We start from the raw sequence: 26,481 nt of genomic DNA, 5'->3' as shown, positions 1-26,481 counted from the left end.
TGGTAGATAAGTAGGACTAGGGGATTCTGGAGGTGGTTTGGGGGGCTCACCATGACCTATAAGGGAGCTGTAGTGAGGAGAAGACATGGCACCCTTTTAGTTAAGTTCACAGCAGTGCAGTAAGGTACCCCACTATTTATGTGGCATGTCTGGGTGTTCAGTCCATCACTTTGCAGACCCCTCCCACGTCCAACAGGGCTTGTTCTAGGCGTTTTTGACTTGGACGAAAAGTTGGACAAAATGTAGTATAAAGATGGACGATTTAGCGACTTGGATGATCAGATCGGCAGGATGTATAGTTAGACGATTTTCGAAACAAAAAAAATTTTGGACGTATTTTTCGAAAATGTGCCCTAGGCTGTTTTTTACTTTGGACGATTTGCAACTTAGACGAAAACGGACTTAGACATCCCTTTCGATTATGTCCCTCCACGGCTATAATGATCTATTTTATTTCCCAGTGTTCTTCAGTAAATGTTTGTTTACTTGAAAGCATGTTTCTGTATAAACATTGTGATAGTTAAGTGTTTTTTGAAGAAATTCAGACTAAACCTATCAGAACACAGGTGAGTGAATTTAAATCTTGCATATATCTGTGTTGATGCTAGCATTTCAGAAAAATTCATAGTACAATAATTACTGTTCACATTTGTAGTGTTTGCCTGTGTTGCTTATATACGTAACTAATAATATTTTGTGGTATTTACTAATTTCTCTAATAATTTTTATTTTTAATAATTAATTATTAAATAACTGAACTGTAACCGAACATACAGTAATTGTATTTAAAGCCAATCTTGATTGAGATTTCTGATATTTTTGGATACAAATTTGTTTTCTTTTAAAATTTATTATATTTTAGTTTGGTTTTTTTTGCAGAAATATGCCAAAAAGAGGAGCAGAACTCGGTACTGAAACCCAGTATGAAATGAAGGTCTCTCATATCGCAGAATTGCAACATCATTGAAAATTTCACTTGGAGTGGTGCATGCTACGCTTGAACTTGTGAAAGATACTGGATCCTTTCATTCTAGGCAATGGAGTGGTCGTCCTCGTGCATCAACCAGCTGGATGATCGGAAAATTGTAATGACTGCAAAGTTATCTCCTCATATCAATGCCACCCGACTCCATTCTCGCATACCATCTCACCTTCAGAACCTGAACAGATGGACAATTTGTCACAGATTGTTTGATGGTGTTCTGAAGTCATGTCGTTCAGCAAAAAAAACCTTCTTTGTCTGCCAAGAACATTGCCAATCGTCTTCAGTTTTCAACAAATACAGAAGCTGGAAGTCTGCAGATTGGGAGAAAGTGATGTTTAGTGATGAAGCCATCTTCACTCAGTTTATGAATTACACTGGGAAGGTTAGGAGACCTGCAAAACAAAGGTACAATGCAAAATATGTGGTGCCTACAGTAAAGCAGTGTGAAAAAGTGATGGTGTTGGGTGCAATTTCGGCACATGGACGAGCTGTAATCTGGATGATGCCTAGAAACACAACCATGATGGGACCAGTTTACCTGCGGATTCTGAAAGACAAAGTTACCAGTATTCATGTCCACCAATCATTTTCAGCATAATGGAGCACCATGCCATTAAACTAAAGCAGTTAAAGCATGGATAGCGTCATCTGTACTCACTCGAGGAACGTAGAGAGAGGGGAGACATGATCGAGATGTTCAAATATGTCATGGGCCGTATTGAGGTAGAAGAGGATATCTTTTTTTCTTAAAGGACCTACGGCGACAAGAGGACACCCGTTGAAACTCAGGGGTGGGAGATTTCATAGTGACACCAGGAAGTATTTCTTCACCAAAAGGGTGGTTGATCATTGGAATAGTCTTCCACTGCAGGTAATTGAGGCCAGCAGTGTGCTGGATTTCAAGAGAAAATGGGATAAGCATGTGGGATCACTTCAAGGAAGAAATTAGAGGGTGGGTCATTAGAGTGGGCAGACTTGTTGGGCCGTGGCCCTTTTCTGCCGTCATCTTCTATGTTTCTATCTGGATATTATTTACTGGCTCCATGGCCTGGAAACTCTCCCGATCTCAATCCAATGGAGAATGCATGGGTGATAATGAAGAGAGCTGTGGCTGAAATGCATCCAACATCACTAGAAGATCTGGAGAACAAAACAAAACAAGTGTGGACAACTCAGATCACACTAGAATGCTGCCAGCAGCTATGCCATTCGATGCCTGCCTGAATCCAAGCTGTACTCAACAACAAAGGACAACACTCAAAATACTGAAAAAAGGCTTTAACAGCCACAAAATTTGCTTATTTGTATTAATTTTGGACTAGTCAACAACTACAGTATTTTTGTGCATGTACTTAATAAAAAAAATGTTTCTTGGATTGTTTGTACCTCTGAGTGTTTCTTGCACTGAAATTTGCACAGAATAGTGGTGTTCACAAACTTTTGCTCCTCACTGTATATTCATTTCTTGCACTATATTCCAGGTGCTGCCAGAGACATATGCAGTCCACCTGTACTGGCATATATCAAAGGTGATTCTGGATCAGTATGAAATACTCAAGACTTACATAGGCTTTTGGGTATTCTATACCAGCCATGATCAAGCTTATGATTACAGTACATTTTCTTGGCTCTAAAACCTTTCACTATATATTGAGGCTTTTGCAGTGAATGGAGCAGCCTACAGTTTTCCTGGCTTATTAATTGGCTGCTGTAAGCCATGAAAAAAGATGCCCTTACAGCAAATTTCATACCTTTAGCAGAGGGTGGAATGAAATTGATGAATCAGGCATTCCTTGACTTTCCTGCAGTTCTACAATTGATGGCATCAGTAGCTTGCACTCATTGTAATCTGGTACTACTGGCAGAACAGGACATTGTCTACCAGAAAAACAACAACAAAAAAACACTTTTACTCTTCATATATGATACCTACATGAAGAGACGATGGGCTCCTTTTACTAAGCTGCAATAGCGTTTTTAGCGCGCAGAATTTTAGTGTGCGCTAAACTTGCGCTACGTGGCTAGAATTAATGCCAGCTCAATGCTGGTGTTAGGGTCTAGCGCGCACGGCAATTCAGCGCACGCTAAAACAACAATCACAGCTTATTAAAAGGAGCCCAATGTGTTTGAAAAGTATTATGCATTTTTCTATGAGAAAATATATAGAGAGGAAAAGAGCAGATAAATAATCCAAAAATATACAAAAACACTGCTCTCATTTGCTATTCAGGACAAATAACAAAGCCCTACATAAATCTGAAGTGGAAAAAACCTCATTAGTGCCCAATAGGGCTATAACCCTATACGCTATTGGCAGATTTGCTCTTCTACAACTGTCTATCCTGAAAGATCGTCGGAGCTGGTCGAATGCCTAGTCGCTAAAGGCTATCCGGATAAAATTATTTAAAAAGCCACTAATAGAGCGTGCTTCAATCATAGAAAACATTTGGTATAAGCCTGTGGAAAAGGCTGAGGATATGATGAATTGTGTTCTCAAATATAACATGCATACCCCTCAAATTGTTCACTTTATTAAGAAACAACTGTCCCCTAAATCTGTCTTTGGTCATATGTCTTATTCTCCTATAAACAAAATTCTAATCTTTGTGATATTCTATGCTCTATGGTTGTGGGCAAATTTTGGGAACAGAGGAGGGTGGTTTCTGCTAGTCATTCAAGTTGTGGACGATGTTCTGTCTATGACCTTATGTGGACGTTATTGAATACAAAGACCCTAAATCAGATCATATTCTGTATTTAAGATTGATGACTACATATATCTTGGCGAATATAATCTATGCACTGGTCTGTCCCTGTAATTTAATGTACATCGGTCAGACGTCCCATCAGCTGACAACCCGTCTTATAGAACATAAACATTGAATAGCCCATAAGGAGATAAAAGAACCACTGTCTTGCTTATGATCATGTGTTTTCAAACTTTTAATGTTTTGTTATTGAACAGATTCACATTGATCTACGTAGAGGGGATGTCAGACATAGATTATACCAGCGGGAACGACATCTTATTTTTGCTTTGCAAACTACTTTCCTAGGTGCTTTGAATTCTGCCCTTGAATGGCACACTTTGTCTCTGTTTTTTTCCTATTGGTGAATCCTGCCAGCAGTGTGTCATGACATTTTGATGACATAGTTACGTAGCGGATTATGAAAGACAGCATTGCAGCTAGATACCTTTGCCATTTTTCGTAGTATAGCCTATGCGGAGTATTGTTCATGTTATTTCTCCCTGATGATGCATCCAGCGAAACAGGGTACTCCCATCGGGATTTGATTTCTACATTTGGAACCTGAATTTGCTATAGGACATTTCCTTGAACTGGTTAATGTGAGATAAGTGGCCTTTATTATTTTCCTTCCGATGCCAGAATATGTGTAATTGTGCCCTGTTGGTCTCTTTGGATTAAATTTACTTCTCTGCAAACCTGCCTTTTGGGGTGGACTTGAATATTGTCTACTAGTCTTATAGCCCGTTACATTAACGGGTGCTAGAATATATGTGTGTGTTTGGTTGTTTTTTTTTCTCTCTCTCTCCTTAGCCGCTTTCTGTATTTCTGTCTGTCTTTTTTTTTTTTCCTTGGCTGTCCACTACCACCCCTTGCCTGCTCCCCCTGTCCATTCTTCCTTTTACCTCCCCTGTGTCCTCCACCACCCCATCACTGCTCACCTTATCCAGCAGAAGCCCTTCTCCCTTTGTTTTACCTCCCCCTGTCCATCATCACCTCCTTCCTGCTCCCCCTGTCCAGCAGTAGGCCTGTCTTCATTTTTCTGCCCCCTCCCTGTTCATCAGCACCTCTTCCCCTGTCCATCAACCCTTTTTCTGCCCCTCAATTTCTGTGTGTTGCAGCATTTCCCTCCCACCCCACTTCCCTGTGCAGTATTTTTCTCCCCCCCCCCCCCCCAATACCTTCCTCTTGAACTCCATGCCCTACTTATGTTAAAATGCTTTCCGGGTTTCTGTTTTGTTTTTTTTTTCTTTGGCTGTCCACTACCACCACTTGCCTGCTCCCCCTGTCCATTCTCCCTTCCTTTTACCTCCCCTCTGTCCTCCACCACCCCATCACTGCTCACCTTATCCAGCAGCAGCCCTTCTCCCTTTGTTCTCCCCTGTCCATCATCACCTCCTTCCTGCTGTCCAGCAGTAGGTCTGCCTTTATTTTTCTGTCCCCCCTGTCCATCAACCCCTTTTTCCTGCTCCCCCTGCCCAGCAGTACGCCTCCCTTTCTTTTTCTGCCCCTCCATTTCCGTGTGCTGCAGCATTTCCCTCCCACCCCACTTCCCTGTGCAGTATTTTTCTCCCCCCCCATACCTTCCTCCTTAATTCCATGCCCTACCATTCTCTCCCCTTCTGCTCCCTTTTCTCCTTCAACTTCATCGGGCAGCAGCAGCATTTATAATTAATTGCTGTTGCCGGTTTCAGGTCTTCCTCTCTGGTGGGTCCTGTCTTCATGAAAACATGAAGTAGGCAGGACCCGCCAGAGAGGAAGGCCTGAAGCCGGCAACAGCAGCAAATTTTAAACGCTGCTGCTGCCCGAAGAAGCCAGGCCTTAACCACAAAGCTAGTGGGGGGGGAGGGTTTTTAAAGGTACAGTGGCGGCGGCGGTGGTGGGGGGGTTTGAAAAGCCAACCTTAAAATGCCGTCTGCGTTAGGCCGCCGTGGCCTGCAGCCGCCGACATCCGCGGCGGCCGACATCCGACTTGGGCCGCCGCGGTCGACATCCGCCTCAGGGGGGGGAGGAAGAGAGAGAGAGAGCTTCGGGCGGCCAGCAGCCTCCGCGGCCGACATCCATCTCGGGCCGCCGACAGCCGCCGCGGCCGACATCCACCTCGGGGGGGGGGGGGGAGAGAGAGCTTCGCACGTATGCGCACTCCTATCTGCAGTGCCCTACAGCTCACAGAAAACGGACGCACGCTTAGGAAGTGCGCATGCGCGGCCTAGCATTTTATTATATTAGATAATAAGTGGAGTTTTTTCTGACTGTTAAATTACCACTGTATTTGCTTGTACTATTCAGTGCTTGCATTAGCAGTTTGGTTATAGCCCTGTTAGGCGCTAATGTGATATTTTTCTCCACTTCAGATTTATGTAGGGCTTTGTTATTTGTAGTATCTTCCTGAATAGCAGAAGAAAGCAGCATGTTTGTTTCTATGACCCATATGTCACCAGAATACATTTGTAAGGAGTATTATGGAGAGAAAGTACTGAGAGATGAATTCTAGTTAAGAACTATAGATGAATGACTTCTGAGATACTTTATGGTGGGACCCAGGTCCATAAGCATCAGCTCTGTGGGTGTTGTAGGTGCTAGAGCACACCCAATATTCTTTCCAGCACTGTCCAGACATCAGAGCAGAAATCTTCCCATATAGAGATGCAGGGGAAAGCAGGAAGTAAGGCTGTGTCTCTGAAGCTATTGTGCCTGCCTCCCCCTGCAGCCTATTGGTCAGATATTTTTCAGCCAGCCAATAAGCTATAAAGAAGGTATAACCAATAGCTTAGGAGACACCATTGGTCAGACCGTCTTTAGCCAGCATAGGCTGCAAGGAAAAGAAGGGACAGAAGGTTGGTGGCAGAAGGTTCATATTTCCTAAGCTACTGGTCCTGCTTCCCCCTGCAGCCTATTGGTTATCTAAAGCAGTGTTTTTCAACCTTTTTTGGGCAAAGGCACACTTGTTTCATGAAAAAAATCACGAGGCACACCACCATTAGAAAATGTTAAAAAATTTAACTCTGTGCCTATATTGACTATATATAAAGTAATTCTCTTGAATAGGAATCAAATAAACACAAAGAAAGTATTTTATAATGCTGCCACCGCCAACAACACCGTTGGCGGCGGTGGCACTCAAGTGGCTAAAGAGCCGCAGTTTGCCGGCCTAGGGACAACACTGGAGGGTGGCCAGCTGTGCACCCCCTTGGGACGTAAACCCGGGGTGGGGCAGACCGGCCCCCCCCCCACCCTGGTATGCCACTATCTGTACCTCACTCCCTCCCTATGACCAAAAATTCTCCTTTCTTCTATTCCCCGTGTACACAACCATCTCTTTCCCTCCCTTCCTCTCTCCAAAGTCCATGCCTTCTGTGTCCAAACACTCATTCCCTCCCCCACCTCAGCATCTCTTTCCCTCCCTTCCTCTCTCCCAAGTCCATTTCTTCTGTGTCCAAAAATGCATTCCCTCCCCCACCTCAGCATCTCTTTCCCTCCCTCTCTCCCAAGTCCATTTCTTCTGTGTCCAAAAACGCATTCCCTCCCCCACCTCAGCATCTTTCCCTCCCTTCCTCTCTCCCAAGTCCATTTCTTCTGTGTCCAAAAAACGCATTCCCTCCCCCACCTCAGCATCTCTTTCCCTCCCTTCCTCTCTCCCAAGTCCATTTCTTCTGTGTCCAAAAACGCATTCCCTCCCCCACCTCAGCATCTCTTTCCCTCCCTTCCTCTCTCCCAAGTTCATGCCTTGTGTCCAAAACGCACTCCCTCCCCCCTTTTGTGTTCCGTGTTTGCCTACCAGCCCATCTTTGCAACTTTCTCAGCAAAACGAAGCTCAAGCCGCGAGGCTTGTCTTCTGCTTCCTGTCTGCCCTGCCGCACACAAATAGCCGAACGGAAGTATTCTCCGACGTCAGCGCTGACGTCGGAGGGCAGGCTTTGCTTAAGCCCTCCCTCCGACGTCAGCGCTGACATCGGGGAACGCTTGCGATCGGCTATATGTTAGCTGCAGGGCAGGCAGGAACAGAAGTTTTTTTTATTTTTTTTTTTTATTAGGATTTTATATACCGCCTATCAAGGTTATCTAAGCGGTTTTACAATCAGGTACTCAAGCATTTTCCCTATCTGTCCTGGTGGGCTCACAATCTATCTAACGTACCTGGGGCTATGGAGGATTAAGTGACTTGCCCAGGATCACAAGGAGCAGCGCGGGGGTTTGAACCCACAACCCCAGGGTGCTGAGGCTGTAGCTTCAACCACTGTGCCACACACTGTGCCTCGCGGCTCGAGATGTATTGAACTCTGCGGGTCCCCCGTCCAGCTCTCTCCTGTCCACGTGGGGCGGACCGCCCCTCTCCCTAAACTGGTGGTACTGCCCTGATGGCGGCCCTGACCGTACGGCACACCAGGCAACATCTCGCGGCACACTAGTGTGCCGCGGAACAGCGGTTGAAAAACACTGATCTAAAGAATGTCTGAGCAATGCTAATAGGGAGAATAAGAGCTTTTGATTTGTCCACATTCCCTACATCTGCTCTCAGTTACCAGGTCTGTGGTTTTCTTACCCAATTGGGCTGCTTTGGAATGAGGGAAATTGCGGGAAATTTTGCTTTGATTGTGGGAAATTTTGAGTAGCTGCGGGTTGCAGTTTTTTGGGCTGGTTTTAGATTTTTGTGTTGTAATTCAGGCTGCATCATGGCACTGTATTCTCAAGTTGCTCTGGCATGCAGCAAATCAGCAGTTAGTACAGACCATGTGTTCTGTATCCCACCAGTGATGGCCCTTGCCCGCCTTCTCCCCACAGCCAATCATAATCAGAGCCTAGCCTTGTGTGTATGTCACATTTCTTTGTCACTTCTCTCTCTGTCTCACATTCTCCTCTACCTGAAGTTTGTTGTCCAGCAGTTCTTTGGCATAAAGATAAATTTTTTTCAGCTGAACTCTACAAGATAAAATTGCTTAACCCCCCCTCCCTCCACCCAACAAGATAGATTTAAGCATGGAGGAAAATGAGACATTCCAGGGCTCAGGAAGAGGAAAGGGAGCATATACCAGATTTGATTTGCAAATAAATACAGCCTTTACCCTAGTTAAAGCAAGTACAAAGTGTTCAAGTTTTTTGTTGTACATGTGCAGTTTCTCTTTCAGAATGAGTTTGTAAGTCCACAAGTGTAAAAGTGTCCACATTGTTCTTGCTGCTGTTTCTCCTGGTTCACCAGAATTGTCTCTCTTCATTGGGGGGGGGGGGGGCTTGGATGTTTTGTGTTGTGCTGCTAGCCGAAAAATTACCACCTACATTTTAGTGCACGCTATTCCGCGCGTTAAAGCTCTAACGCACGTTTATAAAAGGAGCCCTTAGTTCAGCGAGTTTCCACTTTTTTTTTCCCCCCCCCTTCCATCAGAAAAATACTGAACAAAAAAAAGTGGAAACTCGCTAGACTAAATGTATAGCCCTCAATGGAGACTGTCCCAACTGAAGTTAGTTGGGCTGAGAACTTTTCAACACTCCCTCATAGATTGGGCTGTTTTTTAGGCTGCTTTTTTTCAAGGTAATTAGGCGGGACTATAAGAAAGTATCTGGCAACACTGCCTGCTCTTGACATTTAGATTCAGGCTGGTCATCACTACCATTTGCTACCAGATGTATTTTGATTTTCCTTTAACATATTTATTTATTTTCTGGGTGAGGGGAAATTTGTCCTGAGTTATGAGTTGAGCACCCCCAATCATTTTCAAATGTAGGCTCCTATGGCCAGGTCTTAGCACTAGTATATTTTGTATCCTGGAGCCCAATAAGCATCAGTCTGAGACCAGGGAGTCAAGCACTTAGCACCACATGTACAGGTATACCTGAGTCCATGAACTTAATACCTAAAGCAGAGAAGCATCAGTCACTCAGCACCTAGATCTTCAGAGCACTGGAGCCCAAGATCCGGTACTCCAACTCGTATGTGGACTGCGGACCCAGCATATTGCACCCTTACAAGCTCAGAAGCCAATAATATGAAGCTCGACCCAATTAAAATCAAGAGAATATATGTTGGCTAAATAAATAAAGTGCAATGCTGTAGAAATGATCACTGTATCGATAACATAGATGTGCATAAATGATTTCATATATAGAGAAAATATTTTGAATTTGATATAAAAAAGAAATAAAATGGTTAACACAAGCTATACAAGATAAGTGCAGACAAAGTCCACTATGATAAAAAGCTGTTTAAAAAAAATCAAGTATTGGCACGGAGAATGTTCAGTTAATGTAATCCACAGTGAACAGCAGCTGTCGAGGTAAGAATCACTGCAGAGAATGGCCTAGCAGTGTAGTACATTAAAAACAGCGGCTCTTAAGAGAAAAGCAGAGCAGAAAATGCCAAGTGATTAAAATCTAATAGCAAAGAGAGCTCCTAGAGGAAAGGATTACATGGTGATCCAACAAAGGAGAAAACAAACTAGCTCCTAAGAGAACTTCTCATTGCACGAAGGGAACTAAAACATTCATTGCATATTCTTCACCTTAGAAAAATGCGAGGGCGAATCAAACATTAAAGGCAATTGTTAAATTATGCGGTAACCGGAGCAGAGCTAGCAAAATGCAACATATATGTACTCATACATTGTCTATTGGATAGTTTGTCCATGTGCAGTGCAGCCTCGAGGTCAGAAACATGGACGCTCCATTGCAAAATTGCACCATCGAAGAACAACGTGCAATAGTGTATTCGCTGTATAACTCCTCGGTATCTCTCCCTATACGCCTCTCCGGGAACTCCGCTCATCTAAGTCCCTTCTTTCTGTACCCTTTTCCTCTACCGCCAGCTCCTGTCTTCGTCCCTTCAACCTTGCTGCGCTGCATGTTTGGAACAACCTGTCTGGCTTGCTACACCAGGTTCCGTCTCTGGAAAGTATTCAAAGACAAACTAAAATCTCACCTATTTGAAGCTGCATTTAAATATTGACCCAACCAACCCATATCTGTCTGTCATTTCCTTAATAGTCCCGCTACCACCTTTTAGTCCACTCTGTGTGTCTGTCATAATTAGATTGTAAGCTCTTCTGAGCAGGGACCATCTTTTGCTTGTACAATATACAGTGCTGCATGTGCCTGGTAGCACTATAGAAACAATAAATTGTTGTTGCCATACCAGTATAGATAACCGTACCTTAACAGGGCAGCAAAATTTGTAATCCAACATGCCTGGTTAGCTATCCAGCCACATTGAATATCTGTAATGCCTGGATATCTTCTAAGTCCACCTGGCTCTGCTCCCAGACTGTCTCAGCACTAACCTGATAGTGTCACAGCAGTCGGTGCTAATATTCAACAACACAATCTTGTTAAGTGCTGCATTACCAGTTGGGATTTAACGAGTCAGGAGAGGCTCCTGCTTGGTTAAATTCTTACTTTATAAAGGGAACTCAAATGAAATTCATTTATGTATTTACCCTCAAATTCTATAAATGGCGTCTAAAATTGTGCACATACTTTGGTGTGCGCAGCCAATATACATGCATAATCTAATTGATTTAGTGGCTTAAATGGTGCTAATAATTGACAGCACCTCATAATTGATACTAATTGGGATGAATTAAAAAGTTACACGCACAACTCTGAAAGCGTGATTCTGTAAAAAGTATACACCAGTTGCAGTGCGTGAATTTGAAAAGGGGGCATGGCCAGGGGTGGATCGGGGACATTTCCTAAGCGTAATGCACATTGTTATTTCTGGAGTTATGAAAACAGAAGCAAGTCATTGAGTGGTGCTGTTACAGGAAGAAGTGCAAATGAAATGCCAGAAAACAAAAAAGTGGAATTGTCCAAAGAAGAAAGTTTGGTTGATCTGAATTGTCCAACACGCTACTTTCAGATTTCATTTTGAATATTGGCAGCGTCCATGTGTTCTGCCAGCAAGTTTATTTTTTGCTTTGTGATTCTTAAGACTCCTGAGGCAGGCCTGTTGGCCGAAACATGTACATGTCGAGTCACTGAATCATTGATAAAGATCTCTACATCTACAGATTAGCCTGTGGACACTTTTTTAGTGCACATCTTTTTTCTTTGGACAATTCCATTTTTTTGTTTTCTGGCATTTCATTTGTGGTTTTGTTTTTTCCCCTGTTGTGTGCATCATGCTGGTAGCGGATGTAGATGAGAGTAACAAAGAGAGCCGGTTCTTTGATGTTCTGCCTTTTTTGGACAATAAGAGAGAACTGTTGATGGAAAAGAAATATCTTAATACTGTAGATGGCCTTTGCCATTCGCTGTGCATGGTGGAAGGTCCTGGGAACCTGAAATGATGGCTTTGCTTTATCGGCATTCAGGCAGCTGCCAATAAAAACTAAACCAACTGGAGAAATTCCTTGAGCTGTTGACTCAGTAAATTCTGGGGGTTTCATGAATTGAAAACTCATCAACTTTTACAAGTTTTTATTAAAAATTTGATATCCCGCATAATCGGGCTTCAAGGCGGTTTACATATTTAAAACAAAGGGGGGATACATAAAACATTAAAATAAACAAACATACGCATTACAAATAAATATGAATCGCACAGACTAGAACAGGAATGAAAGGGAAAAGGAGAAGAACTACAATATTTGGATAGAAAAGAAAGGAAGGGAAGAACACATTAACTGCTACACTAAGGGGCTCATAATAATAATAATTAAAAAAAGTCTAAAAAGTGGCCTAAATGGGTACTTGGATTATCAAAAAGCCTGATTGTCCAAGTACCCATAATCAAAGCTAGTTTTAGACGTATCTAAAATCAGCTTAGGCCTTTCCCCTGCCTCTAAACGCATAGAGCGAAAAGAGATGTTTTTAGAGGAGGGGAAAGGGCGGGAGGTGGGCTGACCTACACCTAGGGGTACAGCAGGTATAACCAAAAGTTTAGGCAGGATGGCTAGTCGGCACTTATACGTTTTGTCTTTGACCAAGTCAAAATAGGTATAAGTGCCGAAAAAAGGGCCGCTGAGCTGATTGCTGCAGCTCAGCGGCCCCAGCAACCTGCCTACCGCCTACTGCAACTATTGCTACAGGAGAGATAGATCATCTCTCCTGCCGCAATGGTGTTCGCCCACCTCCCTCCGAACCGCGGCTCTTCGGGGTGAGCATCGTGGCAGGGATCTCCCCTGACGGCGATCCTCACCACGAAGTGCCGCGGTTCGGAGGGGGGTGGGCGATCACCATCACAACAGGAGAGATGAGCCATCTCTCCTGCAGCGATCAGCCTGCCCCCTCGACTATGATCGGGCAGGAGGGAGCCCAAGGCCTCCTGCCCAGCGGCACCCCCTACCCACCGGAGAGGGGTGGGCGATCACCATCATTGCAGGAGAGATGAGCCATCTCTCCTGCAGCGATTAGCCCTCTCCCTCAACTATGATCGGTCAGGAGGGAGCCCAAGCCTTCCTGCCCAGCGGCACCCCACCCGCCAATTATGATCGGGCAGGAGGGAGCCCAAGTCCTCCTGCTGGGCCCCCCCCTGCTGATTCCGATTGGGCAGGAGGGATCTCAGGCCCTCCTGCCCTCGACACACCCTCCTCCCACGAATGCTCCCCCGGACCCCCCCGGCTGACCCCTCTACCCCCCCAAACCCTCCTCCCCATACGTTTAAATGCGCCTGGACATTTTTCCCTGCTTCTACTTTCAACGTTTAAGGCCTTAGGCCAAAAGGGGACTTAGACTTTTTTTTGATTATGCCCTCTAAGAAGCTAACTGGGGAATTCTATAAACTCTGCCTAAACTTAGGCACCTACATCGGTGCATCTCGGTAGGAGTGGTGTAGTGGTTAATGCAACAGCCTCAGCACCCTGAAGTTGTGGGTTCATATTCCACGCTGATCCTTGTGACCCTGGGCCAGTCACTCAATCCTCTGTTGCCCCAGGTACGTTAGATAGATTGTGAGCCCACCGGGACATATAAGGAAAATTCTTGAGTACTTGATTGTAAACCACTTAGATAACTTTGATAGGGGGAGATCTCCTGCATCGGAGGAGTTCATCAGAGGGGATTGTGCCTCTCTCCCTGGCTTCCTGCAGCAGCGGTTCTGCTTCTTACTACTTGTTCCTAGCAGGCATCTTCAGAGACGGACCCCTGACGTCACCGGGTCCGTCTCCAACAATTTAAAAACAGAACGCCGCCGCGGTTGCGTCCGCAGCCGCGCGGCCGCAGGGGCGTGCCCTAAGGGGCTCGCCAGGCCCCTTGGGAGCCCCTTGGAGCCACGAGGAGCCAGGGAGTTGGAGATTATTGATTTGCCTATTGGAATATAGGAACGAATACAGGAGATCTCCAGATCCAGGATATATGATTTGATTTGTACCAGTGCCTGGTGAGACGCTGAGGGTACGATTGTTTATATTTCAACAGCGATCAGACTATTTGTCAGTCGCGATGCCGAAGAGACGGGGTAAGAGCGCCGCTGCAGCCTCGCGACGTCTTGAACACCCCCCTCTCGCTTCAATTGAACATTTTCTTCAGCGTCTTCAGAGGGAGTCAGTAGGTTCGGGGAATCGCCCGCTGGACTCTGCGACGTGGAGTGACGCCGGATCGGAAGTCCTTGGGCTGGATACCACGCTGAGCCCCGACCAGAGGAGTCCACCTCCCCCACCGCTGAGTGCGAGTTCCCCATGTGAAAGGAGTGGGCCAGAAGTAGCAGCACTCTCTGATCATGAGGCTGTAACATCAGGGAGCCAGCAAGGTGAAGTCTCTATGGCTTTGTTAAGTCCAGAGATGGTTCCAGCGGATAGAGCAGAAGGAGGAAAAAATCCAGACCAACAGACAGAAGGCAGCCAAGGTGAGTCTTCCCCAACTTTACATGAGACTTTCTTTAAATATGAGAAACCAGCTGAAGTGACTCTTGATTCAATTTGGGACTTAGTTTCCAAACTGGGAGACTCACTAACTAAACAAATTAAAGAAGGTGAAAAGAATATAAAAATTCAAAAACAGACAATAGAGGAAAATAAACAGGAAATTTCTAATGTCAAAGAAAAATTGGGAGGTATTGAAAATGAAGTGAAAATGATTAAACAAGTTCAATCTACAATAATAAAAGATAATCAAAGTATTAGAAAAAAATTGGAAATTATGGAAAATAACTATTGGACTAATAACCTACGACTGTTGAATTTTCCTAAAATCCTATCTGTAAACCCGAGAGAGATGATAAAAAGGTACTTTATGGAGATATTTAATATTCCTGAGGAATCATTGCCTCCTCTCACTCGAGTATATTATTTGCCTATGAACGTAAGGGGCCAACATTTGGAGGATAAGAGACAGGAAATACAAGACATACAAGACCTTCAACAAAATTTGACAGCAATTTTGGAAACATCAGATAAAGATTTGGTTAAACCAGCAACTCTTTTACTATCTGTGGCTTTGTTGCCGGATAAAGATTGGATTTTGAAATTGTTTTTTAGGAACAAGAGTAAGGAGTTTCTGGGTTTGAAAATTCAAATGTTTCCAGATGTTAGTAGAGAAACTCAGAATCGTAGACGTCAGTTTCTTTTGTTGAAAGCAGGAGTTACACAGCTGGGTGGCATTTTCTTTTTACGTTTCCCATGTAAATGTATAGTAAGATATCGAGATAATAAGTATGTGTTTTTTGAGCCATCTCAACTTACAGCTTTTCTGACACTGAAACGTCTGGAAAAAGAGGGTATAACAACAACTACCACAATAACAACTATGTAATTGTTGGACTTGGTAATAGAATAATTCCTCAAGTCAGACACATGATACTGTTCTTTATTATATAGAATTTATAATTGATTTCCTTAAAAGTTCACTCTTATATATATCTTGGATCACATAATTATTGAGGACTTGAGATTGTCCGATTAGAATTTTGTTCTTATTATGTTAATGATTTACTTATTATTTTGTGTTCGATCTGACAATCTTTCTGTACAAAATGTTTTGATTTTGTTAAAATTTTTAAAATGATAAATAAAGAATAAAAAAAAAAAAAGATAACTTTGATAGGTGGTATATAAATACCTAAAATAAATAGGCAATGTACGTTTAGTAGACTTAATTGGCATTGATAATTGACAATTAGCACCTCGTAATCAACATAAATTGAGCTTAATTGGATGTAAGGCCTAACTTGATATGTGCCTACTACAAAATAGGCGTGGTTGGGGCAGATCAGTGGTGTGTTTTGTATGTAGGCACATGTTTTGGACTTATGCGCCTAACTTAGATGCAGTTATGTAGGCCAAGAATCCCTGGTATAAATACAGTTTGCCTAAAAGTTAGGCTGCCTAGTGACACCTAAGGTCGCTTAGGCAGCACTAGGCATGATTCTATAAAGAGCGCCTAACTTTTTTAGATTCTCGCTTAGTGCTGCACTAGTTAGCACCACATTTTTAGGTGCCATATATAGAATAATGCCCTAATTCTACAAGGAGCTGCCTAAAGTTAGGCAGTAAGTATGTGCTTAAATTCCAGAATTCTAATCATTTATGTACATTTATGAACATGTGGAGGGGCATAATCAGAAGAAACATATAAGTCCAATTTGGATGTATGGCACTAGACGCCCAAAGTCGGCAGTGGTAAAATGTCCATTCCTGGAAAAATATGTCTAGAATTTTTCTTTTTTTTAATCTGGACATCTGGGCCATTGATTGTCCAGACTGCCAGTATGTCTATCATTATACTGCATTTTCAACCCAAAATTTGTCTATGTCCCAAATAACCAGAACAAGACCATTTGTTTCTGTTTTATTTATTTTTATTTTATTTTTGTGAAATTTACATTTTTACCAAGCATTACCTGTTCTACAAAAAGAATGGAAATAGTCATCCAAAATTTTTTTTAAAAAGGAAACAAAACCATTCAAAAATATTGACTTAGCCTCCTAAAGTCCACAATATCAGGTTCCAGAATACAAAAAAGCAGATTATTCAAAGAAAAAAGAATAGAAAGGAAAAGCAGCCAACTAAAAACTACAAGAGAGACATATTTTACATCTGAGCTCTAAATGTTACCTCCAAGATGTTTTGAAGCTAAGACGGTTGTCAATTGTGCAGGCTCAAAGAAAATTGGCAAACAGAAGAGCTCCTTGCCTTTGGATACAAGCAAAAGAACAAGGAAAGACAAGGGGGATGTCATTACAACCAAAACAAGTCTTTATTAGAAACAATAGGTCCCAACAAGGATCCTAGTTTCGGCGTATAGAAAAAACCTTCTTCAGGGGACACTTGGATTAAAACGATACAGGTTAAACCCCCCCACCCCCCCATTAAAACAGAGAGAGTCACGCTATGCTTGATGCTGTAAAAGCCACCATGGAAGTTTTGTCATTGCACAGCATGTCAGCATTCTCCTGAAGCAATCATTCGGATCAGCAAAACAAGGCCTTTTGTCAGGAGATTTGAGAACTATCTGGGAGTTATCTGGGTGACAGCATGATTTTTGGAGATAGTGGATGATAGCGTTCTGAGGAGCTTCTTCCCAGCTACCTGCAGATGTGCACATGGTTGGCATTCATTGCACATGATGGACCATTCGTGAATTAAAAGTGGAGTTTTTTTGACCAATATGAACGAGGTAGCTTTATTTTACTGTGTGTGGGGAATTGTGGTGGATGAGCCCTCTGAAGGTATGAAATCGGTTTTATTACACTGTCTCACTGCTTAATATTCAACATTCATGTTTCCACTCTTTCTTTTGTTCTTTAAAAGGTTATTGCTCACCATGGCAAATGGAGGGTATTTTTGATAGTGGGATTTGTTTAAAAAGTAATTTAAGTACTGTATCTCATTTCCGCTATCTTTATTTTCCTATCTACTACTTGCTAATTTATTTGTCCTTGGTACTTTAGTTAGATTGTGAGCCTTCGGGACAGTAAGGGAATTTCAAAGTACCCATTCTTTCTTTATTTATCTTATTTTATTGTATCCTTTATTGTATATTTAATGTATATTTCTCTGTAAACCGCTTAGAACTTAACGGATTTAGCGGTATATAAGAAATAAATAACATAACATAACATAAAGTGCTGCCATACAATTTTGAGGCTTTTTTTCTCCACTGATTAGTTGATTCCCATAGCCACTACTGGGCAGGCCTTCCATGGGACATATTTAAAAACTATTCAAAATTTTTTGTCCAAATTTAGGTGTCTGAAAAAAATTGGTGCCCAGCACTATTATTTAAAGGCTGCTCTGGGTTGAGTGCCTTGTATAGAGTAGCTAAATAAATTAATTTTTCCAACCAGTGGTGTAGTAAAGGAGGGTCAGGGGGGGCAGTCTCTTTGCCCCACCCCCACTAACGTACGCCTCTAATGTTTGCAGCATAAGCAGCAACCCGCAACCTGCTACTTGCACCAGTGTCGGCTCGTCCTAGGCGCGGGTCTAGGAAGTGATGTCAGAGGAAGAGCCGACACTGGCGCGAGCAGCAGGTTGAGGTTGCTGCTCGCGCCAGGAACTTGGGGAAGGGGCACGCGCTACAGGAGGGGGTAGGGAAGGAACGGATGGGGTGGGGATGAAGAAAAGGGTGGGAAAGAGGTACCACCTCCCCGTGCACCTCTCACCTTTGTTATGCCAATGCTGCCAACTCAAGAAAATAGATCCTTCATTAAGAAAAGAACTTTGGTGTTACTCTACATGGTTTTTTGAGTCAATTTGCATTGCACAAGGCTTTCAGCAGTGGCCTGATTGAGGAGGTTTATTTTGCCTATGAAAGTTCCTTTACCCCTAAGCAACCTATTGCCAGTATTATATACAGCATAGCTGGGGTTCTGAGGCTTTTTCCTTCCTCTCATATTCACTGCGAACAGCGGTGCTATATGCTTGAGACCCAAAACCTGGTATTGAAGATTAGCACACTATGTTGCACATGTTTAGTGATTTCACACATTAAATAGAAGTGTTTATTGTTAGACTGATTCCCGTGCATACATTTGGGTACCAGGACTTTTGCCTGCTGAAACCAAGTATGATTCCTGGCACCCAATTTGCGTGTGCATTTGCAGTATTCTATATCAGTGTTTCTCAACACATGGCACACATACTCCTAGGGGTACGTGGGCCGCTTGGGGGGGGGGGTACGCGGCATGGGTCCCCCGCCCTCCTTCCTCTAGCGACATGCCTCCCTCTGCAAAAGAGTATTCATGTCCTAGCGCTCAGGAAGGTCCTGTCAGTTCCACCCACTTTATCAAAATACACAAAACGGATCATTCCAAAATCTATCCAACCCACAGTATAATGACTTAATAGAAAAAGGGGTTTTTTGTGGATAATAAAATATCAATTGCTCCCAAAATGTTTTTCACAAACTAATGTGATGAATCTCAGATCTTAAAGGCTTTCCCAAATAACATGTTTAACTAGGAGGTTGAAGTATCATAAAGAGGCAGCAATTCAGTACATAGAACCTCTTATAACATTTATGCTATTTCAAGTCCTTATCCTGGATTTTTTAAGTGCCATATAATCATCTATGTCAGACCTCCTTCCCACCCTTAATTCTGAACTTCCTTGGCGTCTAGTTCAAGTTATATATTTGTATTTAGTGCAAAACATAACAGCTGAATTTCTAAAAAAGAAGAAAAAACAGCAATACTTAGATTAAATGGCCATTTGCCAGCTCCAACGTTGGTAAGTAATTCATTGGACACCCGATGCTCTCCTTTGCCAAGAGCATTTCAGCCTGAACAGGCCTTTCTCGGGGGATGATGAAATGTTGCTGAACTCAATAGTTTTATCGCTGCTCCTCCTGCTCAATAGTTTTATCGCGCTCCTGCTGCATTGAGAGGAAGCCCGCAGCAGGAGCAGGATAGAACTATTGAGTTCAGCAACATTTCATCATCCCCGAGGATGTTTTCCAACGGTTTAGCCTGCATGCATTTTAGCAGCGGACTTATCAAAACATCTTATCTCTGTTTTTAGCGAGGTTTCTATCAGTCTCTGACACTGACTTGCAAATGGACTCTTCAATATTAAAATGAGCACTCTGGTGGATTATTTAAAATCGCTTAGCCGTTCTCCAAGAGCGGTGTTGGCTTTTGGTGACAAAAATCAGCAAATGGTACAGGGGTGCTGGTACAGTGACAGCACTGTTTAAAACTCCGGCATGGCAATGTCGGAGACTGCTAGAAAAGCTGTTTTGAGAAGTGTACCCCTCCCCCCCAGCAGTGGGAGAGATGCCCATTCTCTCCAGCTACCACACAACACCCCCTGCAACATGAGAGATGTCCACTCTCTCTCCCTGCCAAGCAAAGCCCCCCTGCCCTCATCAGCAGGAGAGGCCCATTCTCTCCCACTGCATCACAACATCCCCCCTTGCCTCTGATCCCTCTCCCCCATACCTTTAATTAAATGGCTGACTGGAGGGATGCCTACTCCCTCCGGCCAGGTGGCCTGCCTCTTCCAAAATGGGCCTTCCTCTCCCCAGTGCATCCTAGGATGCAACTGGGGAGGGGTCTAGGGCTCTGATTGGCCTATGTTGTTTAATGCCCCTCCCATTGGAGAGTCCTTATAGAACCTGGGCCGATCAAAACCTCAGACCTCTCCCTGGATGCACCAGGAAGGGGCCTAAGGCTCTTATTGGCCCAGACGCCTAAGGCCCTGCATGCACTGGGGAGGGGAAGGCCCATTTTGGAAGAGGAAGGAATAGGCATCCCTCCATTCAGCCATCTAATTAAAGGTATGGGGGAGAGGGGTCAGAGGCAGCGGGGTGTTGTGATGCAGCAGGAGAGAGTGGGCATCTCTCCTGCTGCGGGGGGGGTGGGGAGGAAGGGTGCTGGTTGGCAGCGGGAGAGATTGAACATCTCTCTCGCTGTTGTGTTCTGGGTTTTTTTTTATTTTGTTTTTGTGTTATTTTTCTGTTCATGTGTCCATCGCTATCACCAGCGATGGGCACATGCAAATTTAGGGAGTCTGTGCTACTCTTCGACAACCTCATTTACATGAACATTTTTTGGAGAATGACTCGCTTTTTTAATTCACTACCAGAATGGCTGCGATAGCGGCCCGTCATTTTGTAACGTGGGTTTTTAAGAATCTAGGCCTAAAACAGGCAAATACAAGGAGGCATGACATGGGTGTGTTTGGGTGGGACTAGGGTAGGCGTAAAATAAATGAACCTGCATTTCTCATTTCAGAAGGGAATGCACAACTGCTGAGTTGTGCTTCACTAGAAAGATTATGGAACGTCAATCATTCAGTAATTGATGTCACTCCCAAAAGTGAAACTGACAAGGGGTACCAGGCTCTGTATAAACTTCAGGAAAAATATTTGTTTCTAAAACGGCTGATAGAAAAGCTTATGTTCTGGCAAATTAACATTTATGTTGCTATTTCTTAACAGTTATTTATTTACCCCTCCCCCTTTTACAAAACCGTAGCGCAGTTTTTAGCCTCAGCTGCGGCAGTACCAGCTCCTCCGCTCATAGAATTCCTACGAGTGTTGGAGTTGTTACTGCCATGGTCAATGCTAAAAACTGCACTAAGGTTTTCTAAGGGGGGGGGGTAGTTAGTTATTATCCGCTTGATAACCTAAGCGGCTTGCAGTGAAAGCATCCATAATCATAAAATGAATAAGAAACAATTATCTAAACATAAACAAAACCATTTAAGTTATCACACAAAAATCATAATCTGTTCCTAAACATTATTTTGCTTTTGTCTGAATTCAAAAATTCATTTCAGCCAAATGCTTGAACAAAAAAAAATGAGTTTTAGGTAATTATATCTGAGCACATAAACCTTTATGTGAACATGAAGGCTTATTAATAACAAGATGTTTATGATTATAAAATGGATATCATTGCTGCATTTAGCTGGTCCATTTCTCCATGTACTGTATTTTAGAGCAAACTCTACTTCAGCAGGTTCTGTTCTAAAATACTAAATGGCCCCCCAGTTCTGATTTATATGACCTTTTCACGCCTTCACCCATATGACACAATTTACCCAATTAAATGACTTGAAATAATTTGCAATGAAGTATACTTTGCCAGCTGAACAAATTGCATTTTACCATAATGCCTTGTCCCTCACTGCCAAAAGACAGAGGAAACTTGACCCCATGATGTTTAATAAAATATCACTTGGTTTACTAATGCTTTTCTTGCTGCCAGATTAGTCTACATTTCTTCTGGTATGACAGTGTAATACAGTAGGCTTCTTGTGTGTGTAATGTCAGATTTTGTGAAGCAATAGAGAGAAATGCTACAGTACTTCCCCCTTCTCCCTTATTCTTTAAATCTGTCATCTTAAGCATTAATTTTTCAACAGTTCACACATCCTTAAAGTTGAAATTGACAACTTACTCATCTAATCTAATTGGTAGCAATCTCTGTACATCTTCTTTTATTTTTGCTGGCGGCCACACGGTTTTTACAATATTATGCATTTGATGCTTTTTTGCTGATCCCAAATTTTCAGGGACATTAGTAACATCATCAGGTTTTCCCAGGGATCATAAGAGCCTCTTCTTTTTGCTGGACAGGTTGGGAAGGGAAGGGAGCTGGCCCTGGTGCTGGAGTCAATTTGAAATATGAAACATTCTGGCAATAGAGCAACCAGTCTTCAGTAACCATGGATTCTTTTTTTTTGGTAATGATTTGATAAGGTCTTGGATAGTATCCTGAAAAAGTTTGTTGGCCCTGTTTTGAAGCGCAAGCACTTTAATTTTTTTTTTTTTCTTATGAGAACAGATGACTCAGATCCTTTTTTTTCCTGTCTGTGTTTTGTTTCATTGTGTGCTTTTTTTTTCTTGTTTGATGCTTGAACCCTCCTGGGATCGTTGGAACTCAGCTTCTAGAATGTGAAGATTAATTGGTCTGTTAAAGATGAACCGAGCTAGAGAAACACTGGCTAGGGATAGGAATATTGCTGTAGTTATATAGAAATTGGTAGCGTGCCTGTTTTAGTGACTGTTGTTCCACATGAGCTGTTTGTACTCTTTTTCCTAAGGTACTCTTAAAGCGTTCAGCAATTCCCTTTGCTTGTGGCCAGAATGGAGTGATCTTCCAGTGAGTGAAGCCAAGGTAGGCAGCAAATTGAAGAAATGTGTGCACGTTGAATGGAGGATCATTGTCAGTTTTTGCTATCCAAGAGGTGCCATATGCAAAAAAATATATATATGTATATATATATGGTGTTGGTATCACACTTGTTGAAGATCTAGCTGAGATTAATGTGATGTCAGGATAGCTCTAGTATTCATCAGTTGTGACAAGATTAATTGGCTATTAGACAGTAGGCTGTAGATAGCAACTGTTTCCTCATCCCAGAGAGCTGCACGCAATTTCGACATCTGTAGATGGTCAGGTTTTGAATTTGAGGTAACTGGATGGCAGGCAGAACAATGGTAGACAATATCCTTTGTGAGTGGTCCATGTAGGAGACCAAACTTTTTCTTTTTTTTTTTTTTTTTTCTAATGAGAAGTTTTTGTTTTTCGACAGCATCGAGTTGATCATTGTTTCTGATGTTTATAATAGGCTTTATTTCGGTGCTGTATGATCAGAAATGTCTTTGCTAGGTCAATAGACAGTTTTGTTCGAACACCTTTGTATGCAAAAAAATGCTACCTTTCAAAATGAACTGGGAGTTTTCTTGTATTTTTTTGTTCTTCATGGTCTGCAACCGTGGTGAATGGCTCTCATGCCAAAAATATGTGGAGATATGTCTCTTCCTCTCTCAAGGTTCGGTTGGTTTGTTGTGGACTCACCTGATTTATACTGAGTTAGAATAAGGCTAAGGTTTACTGAACTGACATAGGATCAAACATGCTATAGTTATAATTAAATTGAATAGCTGCTTCAATTTTGTCAAAGGCATGTTGACTTAGAATGAACACTGGAGTTCACTATTTAAATTGATGAACAATTATTTAATATAATCCGGTATTAATAGCTAACCTTGTAAAAAATAAAATAAAATGTTCATATATCGTTGATACTTTGAGATTTTGTAATCTTTTTCTGTTGTAAGCCTTTTTTTTTTTTTACATTAAAATGAGGTTGCATGCCAGTAGCTGAGAGAATACGACCATAATATGCTAATATGGTCTTGTTGAAAACCCACTTAGCTGTGATGAGTGTCAGTCTTTCACTTCAAGGCATTCAAAGACTGCCTGTAGTAGAAAACCTGAGTTTTGCCATAATGCCAAGAAGTCATCATTGTAATTTGTTATGTTGGGAAGATGCTGAATTACATTATTGTGGCATACAGGAAAAAAAAATTAGCAGTTAAACAGATGTATATCATATATACATGTATAGAACAAGGTGTGTTGGAAAATTAGTCTAATACATTGACCAAAGACTGAGAACTATTTAACAGTATTCCTTGCACAGATCAGACTTAAATTAATGTTATTTTTAGTGCTATTATACTCTCTCTCTCTCTCTCTCTCACACACACACACATACATACCATCGTTTGAAGAAAATTTATGTGCACAAATTAGAACTTTGCAGGCTCATTTACTTTGAGTATAGGAGAAACCTAAGACAATGGGGTTCTATCATTAGCCCACTGGCTACCCATAGCCAAATGCTGCATCTTTAAAGGGTTGATGCTAGCGTACAAGTCTTTCCACAAAATGGCACCCGGGTACCTCTCAACTGAGCTTCCCCCATATATCCCAAACAGGCCACTCCACTCCCAGGAGGAAACACGTCTCAAAGTAACCCCTGGTCGTGCCCTCCAACTCCAAAATACCGGACTATGATCCTACTCCCATTTCCTACCAAGCTATTGGAAACTGCCCCAACAGATCAGATCCCTCGAAGGACTTCTAAACTTTAGGAAAGCAATAAAAACTTACCTCTTCACCCAATCCCCCTGCATTATGCCCTTATGATTACAAAATAAATGTAAAGAAATGCCTACTATGTAAGTTAACCTATATATTAAATGAAACCCTCTATGTATGTCAAATTAGGATGAACACACTGTATTATTAGTATGACATATTGTAACCCATTTTGTCTATATATTTTGTACATTAACTTATAACCTGATCTGCATGCTAACCTGTAACCATTTGTCTTTATTTTATGTATGCTAACCTGTAACCCATTCTGAGCTTGTTGGGAAAAACGGGATATAAATTGAATTAAATAAATAATAAACATGGGCTCCTTCTACTAAACGACGCTAGAGGTTTTTAGTACAAGCTGGTGAGGTAAATGCTCCATTGTTCATAGAATTCCTATGAGCATCTGGACATTTACCTCACTGGCCCACACTAAAAACCGCTAGCGCCATTTAGTAAATCCCAGCACATTTGAATTACCCATGGTAACTGTTAGTGCCTATCTTCAGTAACTGTTACAACGCTGGTATAACAGCCTATACTAACTGCATAGCCTGTTTAGGGGCAGGAAATTAGTGGGTTATTGGCAGGAAGTAGGCATGGACTGCCTGTTGAAGTTGGTGAATACTCACATATCATAGGCTGTCACCATTGCTCGTAGCATAGATACACTTACCAGGGAATGGCTGCTGTAAATGACAATGTGAATGCTACTTAGGAGTCAAATCCCAGAATAGTTAAGAATGATGACTCATGGCAATGTCGCTCAAAAGAACTGGTTGTGACTGAACTAGAAGCCTAAAGAAGCAAGGAAACACTTATGAGCCAGGTAAAGTCAATTAACTTATACGTTTCATATTAAGTATAGTTTCTGCTTGACACAGAATGAACTAGCAGATTATAAATTGCTCAGAAATCTCATTATTCTTAGAAATTAAGTTGTCATGATGATTGCACAGCTTGAATTATTTCACTGTTCATTCTTGATGACCTTTTTTTTTTTTATTTTTTGAATAAATTATAGTGTCCATAAATAAATTGATTTCCTCGCCTGTTGATGAAAATTGGTAGTACAAACTAAAGGTTTGACAATGAAGTATTTCCTATTCTGTTGTTTTGATTCTCTATTTGATTTATCTTTCCCAAATCATGTGCTTGTAGTGCAGTGTAGCTTGGACTTATAAACTGAAATTCATAGGATTCAAAGCAGGTAATAAAAATAAAATGTATATATTTATTTGAACACCTGTTATATCATCATGTATAGCAAAGTAGAAGGAAGCATATTCTAGAGAGTAGGGGTCAAACAACAAAAGGCAGAAGGAAGGGAAGAATCTAAAGGCAGCTTAATAAAAGAGGAACCAAAAGGAGAGTTGTATTTAAGGATCTAAGCAAACAATTAGGATTATGAGGAGTAAGCCTAGAGAATAAATACAATGGCAGGCTTGAGTAATTTGCTTGATGTGTGAGCAATCAGTATCTTAAAATGAATCATACTAGAAATCGGCAACATTAGGACTCGTACTTCAGCCATTCCCTTACATGCTTATCCTACCCATCTCAAATAATAACATTACAACTTCTGATTGGGCAAGACACTAGCCACAGCTTCATTTAACATTATCTTAACATTGCTTTCATAACATTGTTATAAATACCACAAATTCCAACACATTTTCAATCTCTTTTGGATCTATCTCCAGGAGCCATCGGTGTCAAAATTAGCTCCATTATCCCCACAAAATCTTCCAGTTATGACTTCCAGTGACTTATGCTGTCATCAAGCCACCTAAATTCATGGCGGAGCTGCCCACAGGCACATATTTCAAACTCGTATATCATGTGTCTTAAATTTCAATTCTGCTTCTGATACTAGTTCTCCTCTAGGCACTCCTATACCAAGCGGTGACCGCCCCACAGCCCCCAAATCCCAACCCATCAATCTCCCAGCCCACTCAATGCAAAACACCATCCTACCCAAACTCAA

At 42.2% G+C, this 26,481-nt stretch overlaps 1 protein-coding gene across 7 annotated transcripts in view; it reads left to right on the top strand.

Annotated features, from left to right (window-relative positions):
* Nucleotides 1–26,481, top strand: part of CDH18 (cadherin 18) — a 1,088,060-nt gene that overhangs the window by 917,890 nt on the left and 143,689 nt on the right. Inside the window, exon 1 of one of the 7 annotated variants that reach the window (XM_033935277.1) lies at nucleotides 22,651–22,718. The exons of the other annotated variants lie outside the window; for them this stretch is intronic. The gene's annotated coding sequence lies outside the window, so the exon portion shown is untranslated. Of the gene's footprint in view, nucleotides 1–22,650; nucleotides 22,719–26,481 lie in introns of those variants that run through there. 7 annotated transcript variants of the gene reach the window in all.

Source organism: Geotrypetes seraphini, chromosome 2 (genome assembly GCF_902459505.1).
Source record: "Geotrypetes seraphini chromosome 2, aGeoSer1.1, whole genome shotgun sequence".
Classification (NCBI taxonomy): domain Eukaryota; kingdom Metazoa; phylum Chordata; class Amphibia; order Gymnophiona; family Dermophiidae; genus Geotrypetes; species Geotrypetes seraphini.
The sequence above is the reverse complement of the archived record's forward strand: the minus strand, read 5'-3'. Positions and strand labels throughout refer to the sequence as shown.